This window comes from Nipponia nippon, unplaced genomic scaffold (assembly GCF_047370975.1).
Source record: "Nipponia nippon isolate SJK-2023a ecotype South Korea unplaced genomic scaffold, ASM4737097v1 scaffold_2, whole genome shotgun sequence".
Taxonomy (NCBI): Eukaryota; Metazoa; Chordata; class Aves; order Pelecaniformes; family Threskiornithidae; genus Nipponia; species Nipponia nippon.
The window spans coordinates 22,857,226-22,878,280 of NW_028262336.1; the positions used below are offsets into that span (position 1 = coordinate 22,857,226).

Consider the following 21,055-nt stretch of genomic DNA (forward strand, 5'->3'; position numbering starts at 1 on the left):
AAACTGGCACAAATATTCAACATGAGCAAAGCTAAGTGTCTTTCCCCATATCTAACTCTGCAATTTGCTTTCACCGACTAAAGACCCATTGAAAACTTGTATTTACAAGTTTAAAAAGGATATACACCGATGAAATCCTTGCCTCCTTAAAGTGAATATTTTATGACTGATTTCCCAGAGGCTATTTTTTAATTCAAAAGCTTCAGGCAGCTACAAGTCAGGAAAATATCAGATCTGAAAAAAGTAAAGAATCAGAAGAACAACTAAATAGCCGTAATGTTAATAGCACATCTATCACCCTTGGCAAATACTCCCTTACTAGATTTTAGAGTCATTTAGAGAAACTCTAAAAAACCAGAATAAAGATACCAGCAATGCACTGTAGTGTAAATGTGTATACTCGTGTATTTAAATATCAAATGAGAAGTTGGTAGCTATTGCTGGGGTCTCAGTACTTCTCTCAGAAAGACATGTCTATATTAACCAGCACTTACATAATTACCTGTAGAAGACACAGTGTTTGTTCAAATATATAACTACAACTTAAATGTGTATTCATCTAATTAAAAATCACCAATCACCTTACTGTTCCTTCAAAAACCCATGCACCACTGGGCGGGCTTTTGCAGAGTTTCAACCCAAAATAGATTAAAATCAGAAATAACGAATCCTTGGAAAAAAAAAAATAAAAATCAAAGGTTTCCAATGAATACATCAAGTATTCAGCAACTGGAACATCAATACAGCTAGATTTATTTCCTCAAATATTTGGGAATGCACTTTATCCAGAAAATACAGTTTTCCAACTTCCAAAAATCAACTGTTTACCTGCAGCCACATTTTCATATTTCAAAAGGGAATTAAGCTGACAGCATGCTGTTCTTAAAAAGGAACGAGTAGCACTTGATACCCTGCTTTGTGTTGAAGAGAAAAAAATTGAAATTTTTTTCAAGATTTCTTACTCTCTGATAAAAGCAAGCCTTGCAGGTCACCTTTAAGATAAAGTCCCAAACAAATGCACCGTTAAGCCAATATTCAAAAAAACATTTTTATTGACTGCATTTCAGAGTTCTTTAATGACTGTTAAATTCCTGTAGTAATTTTATGTTCCATTTTTAAGCTGAGATGAGTCAAAATATGAATTCGTAGAGCTGAAATCAAACTGGTCTGTGAAATTGAAATATTTAGTTATTCAATAAATTCAGTGTTCTAATGGTTAGAAACTACTGGAAGAGCCAGAAAAAGTCTCTCACTAGCTCACTGCCTTCCCGTTCTCATATTCCCGAATGTAAAGGCTACAGCCCACCACATCAACCAATGGCTCAGACAGTCATTTTAATTATTACAGATTTGAGGAATGCAGTACAGTGATTACAGTGGCAGCTTGAGATCCAGGGGTCCAATTACTTGCTGTGCTGCAGACAGGCTGCCTGACTTCTGATTTTACTTTTCTGTACCCTGTTTTCCCAGATGGAGTAATAATAGATGCAAACTTCAAAAAGATAATTGAGGATAAATATATTAAAGGCTGTGTGTTGCTCAACAGCTCCAGGGATAGCACTAAGTATCTAAAACATCAGATTTTAAATGATTCCCCATCCTTATAGCTGTCTGCAGTGAAATGCTGCAGAGCACGATGAAATTAAGGTCTCCAGCAAAATTCCTAGATGCACTGGAAATTGCAGCAGAATCTTGCAGTGAACGGAAGAGGAGTGTGGAAAAATGAGACTAGCCATCCCAGAATTATTTTGTTATTAAGCTCAATTTGTACTTCTGTGATTTTAGCAGGCAGGAAGGATGTATTCAGAGTGGTGGTATAAGCACTTCAGTTGACTCTTTTTGCTAAGTTTATAAGCAGTGAAACAGGCCTGATTCAACAACCCAGGGTACCAAATCCACAGAGCTGCACAAATGTGCAGGTACTTCAACGGCACTTAAGCATGTGCTTTAAGAGAATCACGTATTTAAGTGCTTTGCTAAATCCCTGCTTCATGTCAGAAATCTATTGAGATGAATGGAGCAGCTGAGACCTCTTCACAGTCCTGATTCAGGCTGTCAAGACATTTTGAAGGTTCCCTTTGCAAATGTAATTTAGAAAAAGACAAAAAAAAAAAAGGCAAAAGTGATCAGATGGTGGAGCAAAATTCAGCAATAAACAGGTGAATTCGTCTGTCATTGCACTCGAAAGAACTTGGGAATCAACAAGCCTTTTTTACAATAAATTCATTTAAAAAAAAAAAAATCATGCTCCTCTCCTGCAGTCGTAGGATATCACTTTGAGAAAGCAGAAATAGGCTTCTTCCCAGGAGCTTGGCATGTTATTCACTCCTTCGTCAGGCCTACTGACTGACTCCAAAAGACATTTTAAACATGGAAAGGATAGCCTATCTCTTTTAAACAGCTCAGTCAGGAGAGGGCACGCAGGGAATCACGTTGCAGCAGCAGCAGGAGCCCCTGCTGCTGCCAGGATTTCTGGAGGGGCTCCCAGGGCCCTGACCCCACCACCGAGCCGGCGTCCCCCATCCCAGGCAGGGGTGTTCCCTCCAGGCTGGCACAGTCCTGCCGCCCCTCCGGCGGCATCGCTCACTCTATAAAAATACCCTCTTTGGATAATGGCAGGGTCAGCAACAGCCATGCCTTCGTGGCTAAATCCTGCGCAAGTATGTGAAATGGAAAAGCCTTTTCCCTATTGTTCTGTTAAGCTGTGTACTGCCAAACACAGTCCTGACCTTACTTTCTTAAGAGAAGTTTTAGAGAACAGAAAGGGGTGTTGTTATTTTCCATATTAGTGGGGGGAAAAGGGGGTGAGTGGAAGGGAATAGATCCAAACCAGCCCAATCAAAACCTTCTGATGATTTCAGCAGCTTACATGGTAGGATTTTGAAAAATACTGCAGAAAACCAATTCCAGAAAACTGAAGCAACAGCTCAAAGAGATGCAAAATCTACCATTTTACAAAAGCACGCAAACACTGAGTAACTGAGAAGTCCTAAGTCACATAAAATCGACAGGAACACAGAACCAACAGCACAGCAGACACAAGAAAGTTTTTTCTGTGAGAATAAGATTTGACAGACCACTGGACTGAAATGTTAGCGAACCAACAACTGAGTGGGGGAGAAAAAAACCCAGCTGTTCTGGCAGTAGAGGCTACTTAGATTTACTTTGGCTTTTAAGAGACTGCTAAAATGTAAATGCTAATTACTGTTGTTGTTAATCGTGGCACCAGAGGCACATAAGGAAGGGGAGGCTGTTCCTACATATTTCCTCTGGGGCGTGGAAGGGGGGATTCGGACACCTCATCTCAGCATCCCTCTGCTCCTCAGATTTCACATGGGATTCTCCACAGTCCGGGAATCTGTAACTCACCCAGACCATGCAATACCACCTCACGGGAACGAGGAGCTTTGGGACGATATGTAATATATATCAAGGGGGAATATAATATTTCCACTGTCTGCTTATATGAGGTGTGGAAATGTCAGAGAGATTTTCGTATTTAAGCAGAGCGCCTTTCAGGGAGGCAGCCAGGCAGGCTGTGCGTGTTTGCGCCCATGCGAGGAGAGACACAGAAGTCAGAAGGCCTCCAACTTGGCAGCAAAGCATTTTCACGTGAAAGACCAAAAGCTACATCGCAGCTTTTACCCAGCCCTGGGGAAGCACGTTGCAAAGAAATGCCCATCTAGCTCTGACGCACGGCTCTCCCGCAAGAGGGGGACAGTATGAGCACGAACAACAGCAACCCAAGAGTGGCGGTGCCCGGAGAAAAAGGTATGTCTGCAATGCAGACTGACAGCTCAGGTGCCAGAGTAAGCCTAGCCCGGCAGCAAGGGACCCCACAGAGGTTAGCCTGCCCTGAGAAGCAGGGTATTTCAAAACAGCGCTGGTCTGCTGCGACTCGTCCCGTGCTGGCACTCAACCCATCTCTGCTACCTCTTCCAGAAAGCAGTGCACAGCTTACACAAGGCCGCACGCAGGCAGACGTTCCTGCTTAAGTTACAAGCAACTCATGTTTTTGAAGCTTACTTCACAAACCTACCAGTAAGGAGCGGGAAAAAGGAAAAAAAAAAAAAAAAAGGAAAAAAAAAAAACATTCAAACAACAAGAACTCCCTCACCCAACAACACCCCAAAACCAAGCAAACCCCCATAGAACCACAGAATCATTAAGGTTGGAAAGGACCTCTGAGATCATTGAGTCCAACTGTTAACCTAACTGCCTGGTCCGCCTCTAAACTATGTCCTCAAGCACCACATCCACACATTTTTTGAATACTTCCAGGGACTGTGATTGTACCACTTCCCTGGGCAGTTTCTTCCAATGCCTAACCACTCTCTCTGTGAAGAATTTTTTCCTAACATCCAGTCTAAACCTCCCCTGGCACAACTTGGGCCCATTTCCTCTTGTCCTATTGCTTGTTACTTGGGAGAAGAGACCAACCCCCACGTCCCAACCTCCTTTCAGGTGGTTGTAGAGAGCAATAAGGTATCCCCCCTCAGACTCGTCTTCTCCAGACTAAACCACCCCAGCTCCCTCAGCTGCTCCTCATAAGACTTGTGCTCTAGACCCTTCACCAGCTTTGTTGCCCTTCTTTGGACACGCTCCAGCAGCTGAAGTAAGTATATGGGGAGGGGGAAATGGGGGCAGACGCAAGTGCCATAAAAGCTGAGTTTGTGAAAGCCTTAGTAGCAGCTCTCAAGGTTTACAAGCACATTCAAGCACTGTACACAGCTTAATCCAAATCTGGCCTGCATATCAAAACCTCCTGCTAAGAAGTTCTGCTAAGTTCAGCGACGAATCACACGTATGGCCATTTTTCATGCTTTTGGCACTCTTCAAACAATAGCTAATGTCAGCCTACCTTAAACAAGTATTACTTATTCTAACAAGTAAAAGAATTGAGCATCACAGCAATAATCACTCTTAGATGTGGAAAACCCCACCCTGTTCATGTAACTTATGATTTACCCCTATAACTGAGTAGTTCACAGAAATTTCAGTCAATTGCTTAGCACAGACCCACGCACATAAATTTCTTCCTACAAATACTACTGGACAAACATTTCTAGTTTGTTCTGTAAAGGTAAAGGGCATCTTCAAGTTAATTTCTTGATCAGGATCTTCTAACACTCAGACATGAACTTAGCAACACACTCTGTGCCAACTCTTTGTTAGTTATAGCATGAAGAGACATTTAACCTACCAATGCCACCTGCGAAGGAACTGAGTATTTGACAAGTAAAACTGCCCCATGAGTCACTGCTCAATGATCTTCTGCTACCGAAGACAAAAAGGGGAGTAACTAAATGATAAGGCAGAACAGTTACACCCCACCCCATCCTCAATAAGGACAGGAATCCAGAAATAGCACATATCACTAAATCTCCACTAACTTGGGTAGCGTGTTGATCAAAGCTCAGAAGTACAGTGAGCAGCAAGGCTTTTGGTTAATTGAGCCTTCTTATTCAAGAGACCAAGAGCAAACAGGCACAAAAACATATACCAAGACCTGTTTTCAGGATAGAGGTGTGGATAATATACTAGTAGGTACAACAGAATGGACAAAGGATGCATCTTTCCAACCTTTGTAAACCACTTGCCTATAGGTAAGTAATGAAAAGAAAACTAACAACCAGATTCCCATTCCCACCAATGCCTACAAAAAACAAATCACTGATTATGCATTTAACTACATCAACTCCCCAAGAATGAAACTTGATTAATATACAGTGAAGAAATCAATGTCCTCTTCTGGACAATCATGCTTCTGTGTTACGATCAATGCATGCAGATAATGCATTTCCACACAACTCTGACCTTCTGGCTGTTGAAGGGATCTAAAGATATAGGCATTTATCGACAGCACTACAACAAAACTGTGTATTCCTTGGATTTGTTGGAACAACTGTACACGTTAGGTTATTTGTCATGTGATAAGTCACTTTATGTTATTTTAATCAAGAATTGGTTTCACAGAGGCCAAACTGCAACAAAGCACTGAAATAATGCACAGTTTTTACTGACAGTAGTAGTTGTGTTCCACTTGGGACCAAGTGCCTCATGGTTAGTTATGAAAGAGAGCTACTTTCTGGACTTCTCAACAGAATAGATTTCAGCTAACCAAACACAAATACACAGTCATTCCATAGCAAGGTGAAGTACAGGATCACCATCACATAGTATTCCATTATATGTAAAATCCCATAAATCCATGTTAAAGACCCAGATGATTTGGTTGGTTTTTTTTTCAAGTGAGTGGAAGGACAATATAGTTTCTATTATAATGGGAGATTTCAGGTTATCGTAGATGATGTTTCCAAAGGCTATGGACACAGAAAAGGCTCATATAATTTCAGTTAAATGGGAAAGGAAAAACCTGCATTAGCAAGAAGGTCTCTACTAGTTCAATTACAACAAAAAAATTGATTTTTTTTCTCTCCAAAGCAGCAATAAAACCAAGCGGAATTAAAGATACAACATAAGAACTAACTTCAGCAAAACATGGGGAGAAGAGGCTAACAACATCCTGTAAAGAATGTGATAGAAAGTCCTCATCTTAGCACTATTCCAGAGTTAATCTGAAAACATTCATAACATAAATCCTTAAGTAAATTACTAAAAGCCTTTTAAGTCATATAGATGTATACAGAGATGATCAGTTAGTTAATAATACCCTCAGACACTGGGAATTGGGCTGCAACTCAACCTTAGCCATAAGTCAAATAAGAACAATTAAAATACTGACTTAGCTCAAAACCAACGAAAACTGTATTTGCTACCACAAAGCCATGGTAGAACAGCAGACTGCTGCCAAGGGGAAGTGTTTCACTACCCCTCAATATAAGGGCATATACTTTGAAGTAATTTCTCAAATTTTATGTTGATAAAAATGACAAGCATTTTAAGAAGAAAGATAATATGCCATCACAAAGTTGTGGAAAAGAGCTCTTACGAATACGTTTTATAGCTGTCTTTCATGAGTGCTGCATGAAGGAAATAATTGCGAAATAGCAAGAAAAGACTATTTATTGTTACTGCTTGTCCCGTTAATGTCAAGTAAGTTGAAACAGGCGCTCATACCCATTTAAAAATTGTATAAAACAAAGCAACACAGATGTCTGTCTGATTTATGAAGAAAGTGTGTGATTTTCTACATATAACATTACTCTCAAAATAAAAGACCTATTAAAAATAAATCTATTACTCCATACTTGCACGTAAGTATTAGCTAATTTGGGACTATCTTTCACAGTGCCTGTCAAACCAACAGCCTCACTAAGCCTTTATAAAGCCATATGCCCAAAGTGTCAGTTACACTGACCAACTTCACTGCCATGTTAGCATATGTCTAAAATTAAGCCTGTGCGCAAGAGCCCTGCTGAACACAAGCGGCACCAGCACATCAGAGCCTAGTTATGATGCCTGGCTGCTAGTGAGCTCCATCTCGAGCTCTAGAAAAAAAGGCCATCTCAGTCGCCATGAAGAACAACGCTAGTAATAAACAAACTAGTTCAGAAGCTGCACATTTAAATGTATACGGAAGCATGGTTCCACAAGAATTTTTGTGTGATTTAAGTGTGAAGCTGCTGCCAAGATGTGCAGCCTTGTCTTGGTGTACAGATCTGCAGCCGCTTGCGCCTGCCACCTTCCCAGCACTGACACAAACATTCCTATAGAAAGCTCCTACAAGGCAAGTCAGGCTAAGGACCTCAGCGCTGTCAAAAGAAACCCCAAAGATACTGCCAAGTGGTTGTTTCACAGATCTCCATGTGGGAACGTGTGACTAGGAGAGTGGAATGAGGAAGGACAAAATGCAGGGACTACTCCTTTCAGTGCTGAACCACACTGGTGCCAAATAAGAGCATTACCACCGATGAGATTCTCCAAGAGGGAACCCCACCTCCAGGCAGGACATCTGTGCTGAATTTAGAAGAGTTCATCGGTGAGATACCTTTTTAAGGAGCATCTCCTAAACCAAATTGGGGGTGTGTGTGTGTGTGTCAATGTATTCAAGCCCTCTGAAATCTGACTACAAATAGAATAATTGATTCAAATATTTTAATTTTTATGTTTTACTGAGGCATCCTGTGAAGCTGGAATATAAATCCTATTAAACTGAACTTAGTTTGTCCATCCCTAAAATAGATTTGACATACAAACACAAACACAAGGTCAAGGTCACAGATCAGCAAGAAAGATTACAAAGAGGACTGATGTAAGAGCTGGCATTTGATCAAAGCTCCTGGATATATTTTTTTTTAGTACACTTACCAGAAATACCACTACATTTTCTTCACATTGGTACATTACATGTTTTAAGTATTCCCTGCCTTTAAGAGCAGCTGCCCTGTGCTTATTTATTTTGACAAGAGATGTTAGGCAGTGTATCAAGTAAACTAAGGAAGAACTCTTACATTAAATGAAAAGGAAATGGAAGACACTTTTTGCCATCATTTGCACTCTATTCAGCTATGTGCTGATACATATTAAATCACAAATCCAAAAGGAGAACCCACTCACAAATACAGGACGTGACAGTAAGACCACTGCTAGAGAATCAGGACCTCAGTTTATAACTTCATGCAGTCCAAGTTACTTATCTTAATATAGCAATTGTATATTTGGATGTGCACTTCCAAACACAACTCTCACTTATCTATCCTAATTACCTGTGTGCACAACATATATTTCTCAATTAAAAAAAAAAAAAGACTTAACACAAGGTCTGTGCAGAACACAAACTAACCTCTTCTGTAATCAAGACAACCTTTACCTCCTAGAAAGCTTCTTTAATGCTGAACGCTGAGTAAGTGAGCAGATCAAACACAGTAGCAACAGTTGAAAGACTCATTAAAACTCAGCTACTGAAAATAGTTAGCAATGAAAGTCATTTACTGATCTATCCATCCATCCACCCACCGATACAGTCTCAAAGCTTTAAACACATGCTGAAAATATTTAGCTTACAGGTCACGTGCACCAGACGTACCTTCTGACACTTAAGCAAGAGGAAGAAAAGGTGTCTTGGGTGACACAACGTCATGTGACATTCAAAGGTGCACTGCTGCCACAAAGTTTAGATGCTCATTGTAATAAGTTGTAATTTAAAGAATAGTGTGGCTTGTATTCTTGCTTCTGAACCCCCACCTTCACCACCAGCACAGCTCTGATGTTAGTCTAGACATGACTGGGAGCAGTTTATATTTAGACAGAGAGCTATGTCTATAAATAGGACCGTTCGTGTTGGTATAAAGCTTTTATTGGAACTCATTTGGGGTGACCTGCGTAACTCACTTGTATGTGGGCATCTCAGACATTGCCAGTAAAACCTTCATACCATCACACACCCTCCTGCGTCTTTTTTCAGCTGTGCTTCAACATTTGTTTACTGATTTTTCTCCACTTAATTTTTGTATAGGTATTACATTTGCAGCCCTCTACCTGTGTGATTGGGTTGGCTCAGCTACTAATGAAGAGGTCTTAAATGAAAACAACAAAATAAGGCAAGTTTTTAAAAGTTGTCTCCTTCTTGAAAACATCCATCACAAGAATTAGATTGTCACCCTTTTAAGCTATAGTATCGCCTGAGCTACTAGAGCCAAACACAAATCACTCCTGAAGCCTGGGATGTGAGCTCCTCAGAGCAACAGTGTAGGTGTTTTTAGACCTGATAGTGATTCATCAGATCTTAAAACAGTCACTGGTTTAAGGTCAAATTGAGTTAAGTTGTAGACCTCGGGACAATACAATTCTGCTCTTCCTTAGTCCCTCCTTTTCTAAACCCTTTCAGCAAAATGGGAGAAAAGGGGAGGTTTGGTTTTTTTTTTTTTGAAGTGGAATTTCTCTCTCTCCTACTTTGTGAAAGGCTGATAAGACTTCCCACTGCATTGAAGTGTTAGGAGGGAAGGAAAAAAAAAAAATCAGGTGATGACTATGATTCAAGATTAAAAAAAACCCAACGGAGGTTCATTGAACATCCTCAAACAAATCAGCAACTTACTCTGAGAACCAAACACACATGAAAATGTGTACGTAAGACATTTCACAACCAAAAACATTCTAGGACACACATTAGTTTATTAGCAGTGTAGCTACCCAACACTTCAAACTCTAAAGCAAGTATATTTGAAGTCATATAGCTTATTTATGCTTACTAACGCATGAAAATTCGAATGCATGAAAAAGCTTTTACTTTAATTGAACTATATTACAGTTAATAACTGTTCATTCAGTATCACGTTAGGTCTTCTCTCATGCTTACACTATAAAAACTTTCTTTAATCATCATAACCAAACCTTTAATAAAACAAGTCAGCAGCAGTTGGGTTTTTTTTCTGTTAAATACAAGTTTACACTCTTTACATACATAACCTGCAGGAGCAGGGGGTTTCTGCTAGTTCTGAATTTCAGATCGAATCCCCTGCTTTTCAAGCGGCAGAGATGTGGCAGGCTGCTATCAGTGGGCAGTGGTGGTTTTGGCCTCTTTCTTACAGTGACACCATGGAGAAAACGTCTGAAACCCAATTCTATTCCATTCCTCTTTGGAGTGCTTGAACAGGCAGAGCCAAAGCTTTCCACACAGGGAGCCTAACATAAACCATTTCAAGCGTGCTGTCTTTTAAAAGGGGGTAATGACAAACTGCAATAAATGACTAGCCAATACAGCAACAAAAATGAATATGACAGCTAGACAGCACAGAGAAGAGAGTACTTCTGGTCAATTTAGTAGTCAAGTAGGCCACAACAATGGATTATCTTGAAGTGCTGGATGGCTGCCAATGCCCAATTCTGTGAAGGTACTATTTTTTTTTTTTTAAAGGAAAAAACCTCATTATTGTCTGTGGTTATATTTACATGTATGAAATGTCAAATCAAGTTTTTAAAAATGTTAAAATATCATATTGATGAATAGTTTAATAGTAAGTCCTTTAACTTTGTACTTTCTTTTTACTTATTTATTTTTACTAACATGAGTAGACCTATGGATTTTAACAGGACAACAAAATAATGGCAAGATTACGCACACATGCAGATTTGTGCATGAGAGAGGCATCTGATGCAACACAGATTAAGGTTGCAGAATTAGGTGCATTATAGATGGACAACAACCATACTGAAAAACAGTAATACATTACCAGTTTAAGCATCGTGACTATTAAAAGCAAACCGATTCACATTCAAAATGTGAATATTCTTCCTAATATAATTAGCTGTAATGCAGGACACAGCATAGGATTTCCTTTTCCAAACAAGATGTGCAAGATCAGTTATTCCAGCTTTCCCATTCCTCAAGTTGTTCAACACGCACCAACCATAGCAGGTGATCTGGTTTCCCACATGCTGGAAGTCTGATACCGATTCATCATCTAACAAAATTGGCTGGCGGTAACAATGAAAGGCAGTGGGAGGTAGGTGGTGAATTTCCCTCTGTAAATCTTGTCTCAGCTTTGGGGGTAAAAGAACCCACAGAAATATCTCAAAGTTGTAATTACAGTTTTAATCTGTTCACTTAGTGTCTACTGATAAAGTATGGAGAGAGAGGGAAATTGTCATAAAACAAAAGACCTAAAAGTCACGAATCTAACAAACAAATGAAGCTCCGCCAAAGTAGCTTAAACTATGCAGCACGTAGTATAAAGTCATTATCTACTAGTTATTATCCATAACCACAACTCTATCGATTCAGCTGATCAGGCTAGGTATTATTTCCAGCTTAATCTGCCACAGTGGAGATCTAAGCATGGCTGACAGGTCACAACCCATGTCCTTTGTGTTATATAAAGCCATCTTTCCTTGATGTATCTGGAAGAATCATTTCCCAGCTCAATACACCGTCAGTAACTAACTCCAGCGTTTTCTGAATCAATATATAGTAAAGCATTGTCAATGACATGAAGATAAGTTTCATTCACTGCCTGTGCTCTTACTATATTTTTTGTTTCTTCTCTTTTTTAGTGTCTTTATAAGAATCCTGTCATAAAGGTAAAGAAGAAAGTTTTCGTTCAACCCCTATTGCTAAATTTCATCAGTGAACAATACCAAAAGAACTTAACTGAAGACTACATTAATGTGATTTCATTCAACAGCAGTGCAGGCTCATACGTACCTGCAGAATCTTACAGGACCACAAGATAACTCACAAATACCAAATTAATGCAGAATTGAATCCCACTGGACAGGGAGGTACAGGCCAAACAGGGCAACAAAGGAAGACCAGAAGGAAAAAAGCAGAAACAAAACCCAAACCAAACCCCACTCTTCTCAGAAAGACTTCATGCTCTAAAAGCATACAATTTAAAATCCATTTCGTGAGAAAGGGACAGAAGTTCTCGTGGGCAGGTGATCATGTCTCTGGCTTCCCAGGAAACTTTCAGCAGATTGTTAGCTTGGCACCCTAGTTAGCAATCTCAGGAGAAAGCGATCAAAGACTGTCTGGGGATGTGAAATAAACCACCCTCCGACTCACAATTCTTAAGAGAGCTACAGACCAAAGCTAGTGTGCATTAGATAAAGTTACCACTCCACGCCTGGGGTGAGAAAAAATATGGGTTAATAAACTTCTTCCCAAGTTCAGGGGCAGAAACTCATACCTTTCAAGTGTCAATGCTGGATCTTTGTGAATCTGCTTTTCACTCCACCCTGGCAAAAATAAATACATTATAATCAGGATGCAGAAACTTATGGTGGAAAACAGTTTTATTTCTACTGTAACAGGAAAGTCATTCTGTTAATTCAGTATTATCTTATGAAAGGCAGCCTGTCTTACTTCTGAACAAGGTATCAACAGACTAAAATTGAGTTTTCCCCTGAAGCTGGTTATACTTGTGGTCAGTTCGTGACAGTATCAGAGTTTGATCAGTGAAACTGAGCTGAGCAGGCTGGTAAATGTAACTTGTCAGGATAGCAGGGATAGGTCTCCTTGCCTGGTTAATACTATCCACTTTATCAAAAAAAAGTTGTAATCCGGAGATTATCTTTATTCTGACACTCCCGCTATCCATTTACCCATGATGAATTAAAAAGCAAAACAAAACACCACCACACAACACACCCTTGCCATTGCATTCTGCTTTTCTAAAACCTTGCTCGTCTTCTCTCACTATTATCCTTAAGTTACTCTCATTTAGTCTTTTCTCAGCTCCCTACTTCTACAACCCACACTTCTGTAACATTACCGACATCCAACGACCCTTCCCCAGTACACTAAACACAGTTGTTATTGTAATCCTTCCCCTCAAGACACTCTGACCATATAACCCTTTACTTCAAGTTTTCAATTGTTTTCCTCTTGCTCTAGATTAAGTTTAAAAATTCTCCTCCGAGTTCTGCAGACATTAATAACTCTTTGATTTCTACCCACATAGCCTAACCACTTATCGTGTCCTTCTTCCTTACCCTTTTGTTTCCACAAACACTCGTTTTTACTGTAATACTCAGGCACCCCTCACACAGGAAATTGCATTATGCTTCTGCACTGCTCCCCAGGCGAAGATCATCTGCGCTCTGGAGGCTGTTTCTTCCTCTCCTCCAACGGTAAATCACCGTAGCAAAAATTAATCCAAATCCACCAAAATACCTCCTGCAAAACCACAAGCCAAAACACAAATGATGTATGCTGCTTGCCTTCCCTCACAGATTCACACTGTACTGTTTGTTCCCTTTCCCTCATCAGTCTATCTGAAGTTTAACACAAATACATCAGCACCTGCGAGATGCTGAGTACATATGTAGCACTAGTTCAGCTGGACAACAATTAAATGAAGCCCTAGAGCAACACCTGTCTCCAGGATAAGTATGGTTTCCCTTTCTCTTACAAAAGAAAAAAAAGCATTTACTGTTTTTGCAGTACAATAATACATGTTGCTGTAATAATACAGTTTTCACCCAATACCTTTCTTTTACTGCATAGGATTGGAGGGGAAGGAAAGAGCAATACACACTAGAAGATCAACAGAACACAAAGATTAATGATATGGAGAAAAGGGTACGAAAGGGCTAAAATAGAATGTAGAAGGGCTAAAACATAGCATCAAAGGGCTTCCCTTCTCTTGAGCTGCTGCTACTAAAAATCTAGTGAAAGCTCTTTCCATTCTCTGGATGGTACAATGACAATATCCCTACCCCGTTGCAATCTGTTTTCACTTCAGACGGTGTGGATGGATAAAAGACCAGTGAAGGAAAGGAAACACTATTCCTAGGAACACTTATTTTCAGAGTGACAACATTTATTTATTTATTTATTTATTTCTAATCATGACAGCAAATGGTGCCAAAGACGACCTGAACAAGGAAACTTTTGAGGAGGAAGGTGAAGGCAGAGAAAGTACCTGTCCCAGGGACCGGTTAAACATAAACCCAGACCTCTTTCAAGGAAACAAAGGACGCCTTCTATGTCTCAGCTACCTTGATGAAATAACCTTTGGAGCCGAAACAGCAGACTTAATTCTGCAAGTTCTCTGCTTTTCTGAACATCGTTTCTCCTCCCACTCTTCAAATGAGAGGGATTGGATTTACTGGGTCTACCTCCAATTTCAGTTTTATTGCAAGTAAGACTTAACCCGACTTCATTCCAAAAGTCCCTTTGGTATCTCTTTACTAAATCATGTAACCCAGAGCCTGCTTGCAGCACTTCTGAAGGTGAACAGTTTGGCTTACCAAGAATAACCTACTGGGATGCAAATTCCACTTGCCGCCTTTATATTCTGCCAGGTTTATGAGAGCAAGTCTGTCTGTGCTTGACATTTGCTGAGAAACACTGCATGGCATAATTACTATTGTAAAACATTTTATACTCCTGTAAATTCAGAGTACAACCCCGAAGTGCTTACAAACTAAGACAAGATATGGGGATAACTAAGCAGAAAGGAAGGGTTGCAGAGAAAAAGTAGGTTTCAGGAAGAAAAGCGTGAATGGCAGGTGAAGACAGTGAGGCTATCCAAGCAGCCTGGGACACTGTCTTACAAGCACGAAGTCCTGAAGAGTAAGAAAAAGAAGAGCAGATTATGTAGGATACTGCACACTGTAAAAGGACACAAGCAACCTGCTTCATTAAACCATAAAGCCAGAGGTGAAATTCTAGGTAGCGTGCTTCTTAAAACATCAGCTGTATTTCTCCACCATTGTAGGAAGTATTTCCACTGAACTGCAATAAACATGGTGTTACAATGCATATGGGTGGGAAGTCAAAATCTTCATGGGTTTACATTATTTTTATTGTGATCTTGACCAATGGAACAAGAGGGAGGACTGGAAGATCTAAAACATCTTGATGCTATAAGCTGTTATTGAGAAAGGGGCAGGAGGGAGGGAAGGAGGGGGAAAAAAAAAAAAAAAAAAAAAATCTGTAAGTTACTCCCTATCCATCACCATTCAGACCAAAAACTCCACTTATATTGGGGGGTGGGAGGGAAGATTCCAAAATGAACATTAATAGACTAAACTATTCTTGTAATTCACTTCTACATACGAGAAGCAAAGTGTGCACTGAATGTAAATTATTTTTGTCAGCTGCCTGATAAGACATGAATGACTCTCAAGAGCATGGAGTAACAGCCGCCCCATTTTTGCTAATACATCTGAACATATTACTGAAAGCACCTTTCTCGAGTTTTCCATGAATTCTTGTATTCACCTTTAATTACCTTACTTTAAAGCAAATGGATATTTTTCAAGAGCGTGATCCATGTTACTCACAGACATCAATCACGAGAAAGGTAATACCATTTATTTCTTAATGCACACCCAAAAACCCCAGACTATTTAATAGGGATATGTAAGCAAAATCTTTGCTGGTCTAGGTACTACCACTAAAACCTCTCTTGTTAAACATTTCTCTTTGTTCAATTGGCAAATTTGATTACAAGTTTAAATTTTTGCATAGTAAAGCTCATCCAGCCATTTTTAATTTCTAATTGGTTTGCACTCCATTATGACTAGCTGAATGCTACAAAAACCTTCGACATAGCGACCTCATAAATCATGGAAAACAGAAGAAATGCTCTTAGGAGCAGGGAACTGTTGATCTGAGACCTTCTCCTCTGTTGACTGTACTCTGTCAGCTGTAGCTATGTGCAAGAGTCCACACTTGCAAATTATACAAAACATGCATCTGAACTACCCTTCCATGAAATTATTTTGTTAAAATGATAGTCACAGGTAGAAAAGCTGAGAAGAAGAAAGTGTCTGAAGTTGACCGAGCATCCTGTTTCTTTTTGATGCAACATACAACCATCATTTAAAAACTCTGTACTTAAAAAAAAAACCCTTGACGTACTCCACCACCAAGCTGCAGACAGTAGGCAACATTCCTAACTGTAAAAGGGATTTTCATAGACTATCCATCCACTACTTGAATCTGGAAAAAAAAATCCCAAACGATTTCAGACTTCAGTGAACTACAGAATTCAATTCCATATTACTTATACGTAAAGTGAGGTCATAAAAAAACAACCCACCCACAAACAAACTAATGACAGGTAAGAGGCATTTCAGTTACCAAAGACCTATTTTAATCTGACATCTAAATATCTGACGTTCGATAACTTCTGCTCTTTACAGACTGATCATAGTAATTTCACTCCTTTGCTGTTCACCAGGACCTCTTACTATGTGCACTGTGTGGGTCTAAACCACATTGGAGGCTACTGGACACTGTCAAAATTGCAAGAAAAATGTTATTCTGTCTTTGAACAAAACAGAACACTTTACAAATGTCAATGAACGTATCACAGAAGTCCTTTGGAGTGTTCCCACTTTACACATGAGGAACAGCGAGCACAGAGGAAGATCAAGCAACCTGCCCACAGTCACACGAAGTCCATATCCATAGCAAAGGAAGAAAGATTTTCTAAATCTCAGTTTGGCCCTTTAATTACAAGACATTCTGTCTCTACAGTTTGTAGGTTTTGGGTTTTTTTTCTACTGGTAAAACAAAACAATTGAGTACACTAAACTTGAGGAAACACTGGGGACTACTAAAGGAACAGAACTCGCACACCAGAGTAAATGCCTTTATCTTCCAAAATAAGAAAAATTACCAGCACTGCCATCACCCTTAGGGGGAGATGCGTGTCAGTCAAGTACAGTCAATACCAGTTTTCCACTATACCTGCTGAAATGACGTTCTCCCCAAGAAAACAACTGCATCAGTACTGAACTGAAAAGATGAATGATGGCATTAGGATCAAAAACAGAATTCCACAAACTTTTCCTGTTTCTCAGAGATCTCACATGTTGCAACAGTCCTAATGGGCTGGGCAAGCACTGCTGAGTTGACTGGAGCTGGAAAGACCACTGCACAGCAGCAGCAAATAGTTTTGCAGTAGTGGTTCTTCTGATCCACTTTCAGTCTCTTTCCTAACCAAGAACAACAAAGTCCTTTTTATCCTGAAGCAAGGATCTTTCACATGTATATGTGAAAGTATGTATAAATGCATATTCACATATCTAAGCACTTTCTTCTCAAACAGGTCCATTTTTATTTCCTTGCTTTAGAAAGCTGTCAAAACCTGCTTTTTACCAGCCTAATTCAGCTGCAGTACATTCACAGCATTGGATTGCTGGAATGGACTAGAAAACAGGGTGTGCGTTCATCCATACGTACAGCAGTGTATAAACAAAACTCCAGCAGTCCATGCTAGCAGCAGAGCTATGAAAGAAAGGTGACTGAAGCTGCAGTAGTAGGTGAATGCGGACAGGCGCCTTTTTTGTGTGTGCTGAACTGCTCCGGGGTGCCCCGGCTCTGGAACCCTAAATTACACCTGACTGCGCATCCTCTGCAAGTCACACCAGTAACTAGAATTAAGCCTGCAGAAATGACTTTGTCTCCCATTTAAACAGAGCCAAAAAGCATAGGAAGAATATTCATCCTTTAATAATAAAATTTTTCCTGATGAGTTTTCACAAACTCAAATTCCTGCTTCAGAAGCTGGAAGTTTCCAAATTGACCAAACTCACTAAATAACTTAGTTCCTATACGCATTCATTTGTAGACTTGCAAATACCTGCCACACGTACTCTTTACCAGAGTGAGAGAAAATAGATCAAGTGGCTACCATTGGCTCTACAAAACACGTAAGTCCAGGAAGAGGGGCAGTATCCCAAACCTTGTAACTGCTAATAATCAGTGCCACCTATGGTTCATGCTGCAGAAGCAAAGATCCAAACAAAGAAAAAAAGGTGTTTGGAACTTTTAACAAGCCCCAGGTTTTTGAAATGGCTTCAGGAGAACAGATTAGACAAAGAAGATTATTAATCTTGTCTACTCTAGATCATTTACCACGATTGCAATAGGCAATTGTGCTAGTACCAAAACCAGGTCCCAATTCTTTCCACGATTTTTGCAACGAGAACATCTTAAAAACACACAAAAACTTCTAAGTGCAGCTTTCCACTTTCTTATTTTATCACTCGCCCCCTCAAGTAAGACTGATCACATTTTTATTAACAACTCCATTTCAATCATTCAATCCAATTCTGCTGCTGCAGATGCTTTGTCTGGTGGTCAGGAAAAAGATGCCAGAGCATATTTCATTAGGCCTTGTAAAACGCTCCCCCGTTACCCCAATGGAGTATCAGCAACACTTTTAATTTTCAGGGAAAGTTAACCAACACAATAGACAAAATAATTCCCTCCAGAGGTTTCGCAGCCGTCTCAGTTCAGTACACAAGGCCATTAATTACACAACTGCCTTTAGCATTAGCAGGAATCTGGTAGCTACAGCACTGGTTGAGTTACGGCTGCCTTCAGTATCTGCACAGAAAATCTATTTACTTAGAGAAGTTACGCAACACCTCAACTTCCTCTTTTCTTTACTATGGTAAAGCACGATAACAGAAGGAAAGGGGGTGGAGATGGGAAACAGGCATTTCACAATCTCAAGCAGGGCACAGCTACCTTTCAAAAACATACCCAAACTGGAATTCACCTCTAAAACCCGCCCAACTTGATGATACGCTCAAGCGCCAACTCTTACTTAAAAACTTGATTAAATATTTCCAGAGGAAACACGGTGTTATGCAGTTAACCAATGCTGGAATCAACTGCGTGCCTCCGATGTACAGTAAGAATGTTTTTCAAATCTGATTAATTTTTTGTTTGTATTTTTGTTTATTTTTTTTCCCTCCAAACACAGCAGTCCACTCCAGACTGAGTTGTATTCCAAAATTCTCATCAAGATTTTAGTGTTATCAGGGATGCTCATACAGTAAAGTTAGCAGCAAAAAGTTTTAATTCTGCAAACATCCTTCTACTTTCCATTTAAAAAAAAAGAAAACCAGGAAAATCACGTGCTATCCAAGCTGATATATTCCATGGCACTAGGAAAATGGAGATATCAAAACCACACACTCACCAGTCCTCTTTTAACTGTGATCTAAAGAATCTACCTCATATCTCTGTCAATTCACTAATAATTGACAAAAAACCCCAAACCAAACCAAAAACCCCACAACTCCCAGAACTGGCTCTACTCAAAAGAGGAATTATAAGAAGTCTCAAAGCAGTCACAGCAATCTTGACTAGTAAAATGTTTTCAAGGACTTGGATTTAATCACATGTCATTTTCTTTTCCTCCAATCATTTATTTAAAGTCATAGGTTGAATTATTTATGAACAAAAGTTAATTGCATTGAAATGCAGTATTGCCCTGTATTTATCTCACACCTTCTTCAGAACTCAAATGCCTGTCACTAACTGGTTAAAATCCACAAAAAGTCAATACAGAATTTAAGACAAGATTTAACCATTTCTGCAGTATTACTGCAATTAACTTCCAAAATCTTGTTAGATATGGTCAAGTCCCTCGATCTTGTGACTTGCTGTGTAAATTGTGCAACTATTTTTTTTACCGACTTTTGTTACCGTTACAAGACGTGTTAATATTTCGAAAAAAAATCCTGGGGGAAGAAGCTCACTCACAAAATATTTGCTTTGAATTAATAAGTTTTGACTAATTAGTTGTAATTAAAGTTGTCATTATTTGAGTACAAACAATCAAATCACAGAGCCTCCCTATCCGGCGTTCTTCGAAATTTTCTTAGCTGTCAAAGGATCTCAAAGATCAACGACTTGCACGCATAAGGCTGCATTCACACTCTTCGCAAGGTGTAAAATGTAAGCTCAAGGATACACTCATATAAATATACTGCACATCTATAAAGTGTTAATCTTAAGTCGGCAAGGCCATATGATGGAAGTAACTATTATAGTGCATGACTGCTCTTCAGCATGCAGCGTTTTCCAAGTCCCTCATTTCCTTAAAGCAACTCATTTACTTGTCACCTGCCAGGACAAAGAGTAGAGAGAGGATTTCGCAAATACCTCCGTGGCTTGTGCATGGTGATAATGTACCAGGAAAGATGGATTTTCATTTTCTCATCAAGTTATTAGATTAGGTTTACATGCAGATTTAAATGCCCAGGACGAGTCTGCCACCTGTCCTAAACTTAATTAGTCAGGAAAGTCTGCATGACAAGAGCAGATACTTCAGATGCTTTGCAGTGACCGCAAGCAAACATCCACATAATCACCAACACAACTTCAGTGATGCCAAGAATGAAGCCCTAAGCACAGCTCTCGGTGAAAACAGCCTGAATTTTATTAATGGAGTGCTTCATACTTCCCATCAAACACACAACTGACATCAGCTGAGCATCCGTAAAACCAGAGAATCAACTGTGTAAAGTCTGCAACTGAGTTAAGGAAACGAAGAGCACTAGCTTTCTCATAAAAAGATGGGTGCATGATTACACTTTATTGGGGGGGGAAGGAGGGAGAGAGAGATGAAGGCTCAAATCCTGTGAGACTTTCCTCAGCTTTGTTCTTGTTATGTTTATCACAGCAGCACATCTAAGATTTTTGTATTTTTATACCTCCCCTCACATACACACCCCACACCCCCCCCGCCCCATGTAGGACCAATGCAGCTGATTAAAAACTAGGAAAATCCCCCACATTTTCATTTAGAGGCACACACATCCATGTTCAAGTACATTTCACATTTAAAAGCTAAACCAAAACCCCCTTAAAAGGTTAATTAGCGTTTTATCCGTGTAG

At 39.7% G+C, this 21,055-nt stretch overlaps 1 protein-coding gene across 9 annotated transcripts in view; it reads right to left on the bottom strand.

The window, feature by feature from the left end:
* Nucleotides 1-21,055, bottom strand: part of NRIP1 (nuclear receptor interacting protein 1) — a 77,240-nt gene that overhangs the window by 10,041 nt on the left and 46,144 nt on the right. For 3 of the 9 annotated variants that reach the window (XM_087758137.1, XM_087758141.1, XM_087758139.1), the window contains one exon: nt 12,591-12,639. The exons of 5 other annotated variants lie outside the window; for them this stretch is intronic. The gene's annotated coding sequence lies outside the window, so the exon portion shown is untranslated. Of the gene's footprint in view, nt 1-12,590; nt 12,640-13,395; nt 13,534-21,055 lie in introns of those variants that run through there. One more of the 9 variants, XM_087758140.1, reaches the window with a different exon arrangement.